A 5,842-nucleotide genomic window follows, 5' to 3' on the forward strand; every position below is an offset into this window, starting at 1 on the left:
AGGGAAGTACTTGACCTATAATAACACTCATTTTATCCAGTATCTTGTTGTAATGAACAAAAATAACAAATTATTTGTTTTATCATTTTTTTTAAATCTAGTCGAAGCTGGCATTTGAAGTATCACTGTGCACTAATAATTCAAAAATATTTACATGAACTGCAATAAATCTAAACTTCAACTGTAAAGTGTAAGACTTCTCTCTTTCTCTCTCTTTCTCTCTATTTAATTATCATTATTATAATTATAAATAATCTATGGCAGCATTAGCACAAAATAGATGAATATCTTGGGATTTCATTGAGTGCAGCTATAATACATCCAAACACTCAATCGAATAACTATGGGTAATTTGCTCTAAATTGATATTTGGCTTCGGCATAAAGTTCCTCATTTATATTTAGAAGTTTACAATAACGAGGCAAGTTTCCTAACAGGTTTTTGTCTCTAAATTGCTGCTCTTGTGTGTGACTAAAGTGTGACGGCCTGCCTGCGTGACCATGAACCTGAGCAGCCTCCACGATGCTCCGTGATCAACAGCCGGCTCCAAATTACACAAGATAAATAAGTCAAAATAACCTCCAAATCGAAAATTGGGTTGGGGTTTAAGATGCTTTAATTTTCTCCCGGCTGCTCAGTACTCCCGAGAGAAAAGAGCTGCTACTTTTTAATGAGAGTTGTGACTGGCCTACTTTTTCTTAAACTAGACTATTTCACATGGCGAGGATTAATGCGCTCAGGCTATTATGGAAACCAATTTGTTCTTCATTGTAGTAGGAAATCGAAGGACGCAAGGGACTTTAACACTATAGTAAATTTTACAACGATTTATTTTTATTTTTTTTTTTAAAGATGGTATGTTTCCCCTTTTTATATGAAACTCAAAACGTTTCTATTTTTAAGAACATGTCTACTGCAGAAAAAGTAAATAAATAAGCTAACGAAGCATTCATCTTCAGTTTGAATAAACATTTTGCATCAAGGGGAGATGGAGCTGGCTTTTGCACAGATAAAGCTGGTAAACATGGTGATGTACATATACATACATATGCTGTTCCGTTTCCGAAAGCGTTTCTTACCTTTATTGGAAGTACAACCAACTCTGGCGACAAATGTCCTCAACTTTAGGTCGTGCTGATTTTTCCAGATGGATATCTTTTTTCCTTTTTTTTTGCCATTCCATCGGGGCCTTGTAGAGAGAGGTGAGCAGTCGCCCAGCTCCATCCTCGGTCCTCCAGCTTGTGTCTCTCCTCTCCTCCCGAGCGCTGTCTCCACTGAGGACCAGCGGCTCCCGCACTGACGTCATGTTAGGACCTGCGCGGCGCGTCGACCAATCACAGCCCTCCGCGCCGAGACGTCGACCAATCACAGCCCTCTCTCGCCCATGCGCTGGTAACACAACGCGAAGCCTGATTTATGGTTCTGCGTTACACCAACGCAGAGCCCACGCCATAGGGTTACGGCGTGGCGCTGCGTTGGTGTAACGTGGAACCATAAATCAGCCTTTACTCGCTCCTCGTTTTTCTGAACTATTACATAGCCCACGTGTATGCAGTAAATTATATTTATATCTGTACAGTCAGTACTCGAGTTGTAAAAAAAAATCAGGGGGGGTGGTGGATTTTATCATATCGGGACTGATAATTTGTGTTAATTACAAATAATATAATATATTACAAATAATAGCACTGACCAAAACACATGCAGAAATACTGCAGGAATGACATATCAGCAGTTAAATGCAGCCTTCTGTAAGCTTTAAATATCCACTGGGCTTACATCTAATACATCAAAACACAACAATAAAAAACAGTTTTCTGAACTTATCAATATGCCTCTGTCCTTCACAGGATACGTAAAATGGATCACTGCGAAAACTCAAAATGTTAACAAGAATATTTGTCTTATTTCTAGTTAAAATGTTTCATTTTAGTAAAAAAATCTCATTACACTTAAAACAAGACTCATCACTGGAAAAAACAAGTAGATTTTCACTTGAAATAAGTAGAAAAATCTGCCAGTGGAACAAGTTTTTTTTTGCTTGTAATGAGAAGATAAATCTTGTCCCACTGGCAGATTTTCCTACTTATTTCAAGTGAAAATTTACTTGAAACAGGTGAAAATGGTCAAATAAGTTATTTTTCTGATGTTATTTTTCTGGTGATGACTCTAAATGTTGAAATAGCAGTAAAACCACATTCATTGATGAAATGACATAAGGGATGGAAAGGGGGGGTGACAGTTTTACAGGGGGGATGATTTTGACCGTTTTTATTTCAGGGGGGATGCCATCCCCCCTCATCCCCCCTCAATTCGAGTACTGCCGTAAGGCCACCAAAGCATGTCCAACCTAAGGCAGACCTGATGAGCATAGGCGTCCAAATTGAGTTGGTGGATTATTATTATTATATTTTATCTTTCAGTTTGCACTCGTTTTGACTGTGTTTATGATAACCAGTTGGAAACTGGTCATTTAGACTAGGATTTCAGCACATGGTTTACAGCCTGGGATCAGATGTGAGCTTTCTTCCTAAACAGAGGATCTGTGTTTGTCTGAGGTTTTTCTGGTGAATGTGGCCATACCCAAGACTATAGAGTAGCAGCCGGTGTCCTGCACGTATGAGATGCTTCTCTGCTTTAACACACCTGATTCTGATTAATGGACGAGATCAGCATGTCATCAAGGCCTGCACAAATCTGATAATGACACAGTCCTTTGTATCAGGGTGTGATGAAGCAGAGACACATCTGAAATGTGCAGGACACCGGCCCACGAGAGCCGGAATTGAAGACCAGTAGAGGTTTAAAGTAATTAGTAATCTTATTTTTCCCACAGAATTTCAACAAAGTAAATATTCCTGGGATCAATGCTAAAAATGTTAGATTCATGCAACAGCCACATTTACAGCACGTTGTTTCGAAATTTAAGATGCAAGATTGGGGAAAAGTTGGACTTCTAGTCCACTTTGTATCTTTCGTTCCCACTGCATTATACTATGGGAATGTCCTGCAAATCTAATTCCAGACTCAATCATATATGAAATTGCAGTTTTTTGCCTATATAGAGTACTGTTCTATATACCAGGTGAATAAAAACTGACGATTGCTGTTGGGTATCACAGAGGGCAGTACATTGTTTATAAGATGTAAGGTGCGGCACAACGTATTTGTTTTTTTTACTGTTATAGGCAATATATTTAAAAAAAAGTAATGGTGATACAAAAACTTTAAAATCCAAAAGCTTGAGTGAATTGTCCTTTGCACTTTTATGTAACTATAGCAACTTGACACTTTGAAGCACACAAACCTTCCTCCACATGAGACGTCCAGAGACTGTAGTTGTGCTAGTTTTGAATTAAACTGAACTGAATCATACTTTAATAATCCCCAAAGGGAAATTATATTGATGCTGTAAAAGTTCAGAATATATAAATAAGATCATACCGTAATTCTTCTTCTTCGTGTCCGGCCGTCCTCAATATCATGTCCTTTCAATGGAACATAAATAAATAACATAAATAATTAAAATGAAACCATGAACTGTTTGAACTGTTTGAGTGTAGCAGAGAGAGACCAAGGCATGTTTGACATCTGCAGGGGCCCCCTGAATGTTTAGAGCTGCAGTGTTTGTAGCCTGACGACTACTGAACTCACAGCCAGTAGTTCAGTATCGGGGCTGCAGAGCTGCTCCTTTGCAGTAACATTGCAGCTGTTCTTTACAAACACTACAGTCCCTCCTTCTTTTTAGTCTTACTGTTGTGGTTGCAGTTTATGTCTGCCAGTATGGTCTGAAAGCTGTGTTGGAGCCCAGAAAATAAAAGAGAGTGCTTAATTTCCAACAGCGCACTTCCATTTTGTATGCAGTATTTTATCCTGAAACTCTTAAAACTGCCAGAAATATATATTTTCTATTCATTATTTCAAAATAAATTAATTTGTCACTATAGCAATACACTGACAGCAATAAATGCATTTTTTAACGGACACAATAGACGGACCAAACCCCAAACCCTGTGCACCATGTGAAGTAGACCACCTGTGTACAGAAGCTTTCACAACGCATTTAGGCTGTTGTGGAAATTCTGGAGTAAATGGCAGCTCTACATCTCAGTCTCACGCACACATAAAGCCGCGCAGCTTTACAGGCACAGTAGGAGACTGACTAAAGGAGAAGAAAAATATGATTATAATTTTCCCTGGCATTTTAACAAAACAGAACATGCTGAATGGTGCAGTCACGCACAAGCTGGAGGATGTGCTGTCTCATAAAACAGCACTTGTCTCAGAGCTGGCCGTCAGCTAGGCCTTACAGTGCAGGATAACCAGTAGAGGCTTGTCACTTGGAGGGGAAATACTTGCTACAACCACTTACTGGTGAAGGCAAAAAGAGGAATTTAAGAGGGACATTATGTGGCATGCCAGTGATGTATATGTGGAGAATACACACATGTAATATGTGACTCACCAGCCATTTAATCTCAAAATCAGCGCACAGATGAAAAGCTAAAATGTCTGTGGTTCTGCTTCTGTGTTAGTGTCCTTACTATTCCTGAATGAACACACCCAGAGGACAGCAGTCGCTTACGTTTCTGGCCTGAAATGCCTAGAGGTTGCATTCATCCTTGTCAGTCCTTGGCAGATAGGCGGCAATGAGGAATAAGTGCCCACTGGCTATCTAAAATCCAGTGGGAAATGACTGAGAAGCTGACTTTATTTTACACAATGAAGACTCCATATCTGACTTTTTGGATGGTGATCTTGTCATGCTGATCAATGATTCTTAACAATTTGAATTTATTCTTAAAGCTCTATTAAAATAATCTTTTTAAAGTTGCTTAAGGTCACACTTGGTTTTGAAAGTTCCTGTTTTTTGAAAACAAACAAATGAAAATTAAACCAAGTATTTGCTTCAGTCGTTTTTATTTTTTGAAAAACCTGAGAAAAATATGACTTGGACCATTATTTTAAGACGGTGAGTATTTGCACGGTTGTTTTACTTTAAACATTTCTTGTGATTGTAGATGTTGTTCTGTATGTGCAATAAAGAAGTTGGCTGGTGTGTTGGCGGATGTTGAATCTTCGGTATCACATATGCTAAAACTGGCATTGGAAAATAGTTTGGTGCCGTGACCGTCTGGACTGATGCATCTGGCTTCATGAAGTAGTTGGCACAGGCACAGTTTTCTTTGATCTCCAGTTTTCTGACTCGTCTCCACTCCTGTGAAAGTCTTGCTGCTGTACCATGATCACTTCTGCAACAGAGAAATAAACATGATGCAATCATGTAGGCTACATGTTATAGTGTAAGCCTCTCCACATCCTCTTCTTGTTACAATGGCCAGCTCAACATCTTGGACACTGTCTACTATTGTGTCATATGTCTCATATGTCGGTCAAGAAGCAACCATAAAAATATGTGAGCTGATATGTGTCAGAAAATAAAGCTGATTCTAGTACAGTCACATACATTATATGACCAGAACAGTACTGTATTTCCTTTACTCGCTGGAATATGAGAACCACACTAAAAGTTAAAACCATGAAAAAGTGCGACCGCGGCAGGACTCGAACCTGCAATCTTCTGATCCGAAGTCAGACGCCTTATCCATTAGGCCACGCGGCCGATACAAACGGTCTGCGCATACCATGTATAGATAGATACACCATTCAGACATGTTATGTATATTTACGTATATCAATATTTCTCGAAAACGAATGTTGTATATATGATGTATATAAAGGAACTGCATTAGTAAATACGCGATATTTGTCCAAAGATCTGGTATTAAAACTGAAAACCGTGCATTCATCCAGACCGCACGGGGTCACTAAAGCTGGTTGC

At 39.0% G+C, this 5,842-nt stretch overlaps 1 non-coding gene across 1 annotated transcript; it reads right to left on the minus strand.

The window, feature by feature from the left end:
• Positions 1 to 5,550: 5,550 nt before the first annotated feature.
• trnar-ucg (transfer RNA arginine (anticodon UCG)) lies at positions 5,551 to 5,623 on the minus strand. The gene has a single exon. It is a non-coding gene; the product is annotated as a tRNA-Arg (tRNA).
• Between the last annotated feature and the right edge of the window lie 219 nt (positions 5,624 to 5,842).

Source organism: Cololabis saira, chromosome 5 (genome assembly GCF_033807715.1).
Source record: "Cololabis saira isolate AMF1-May2022 chromosome 5, fColSai1.1, whole genome shotgun sequence".
Taxonomy (NCBI): Eukaryota; Metazoa; Chordata; class Actinopteri; order Beloniformes; family Belonidae; genus Cololabis; species Cololabis saira.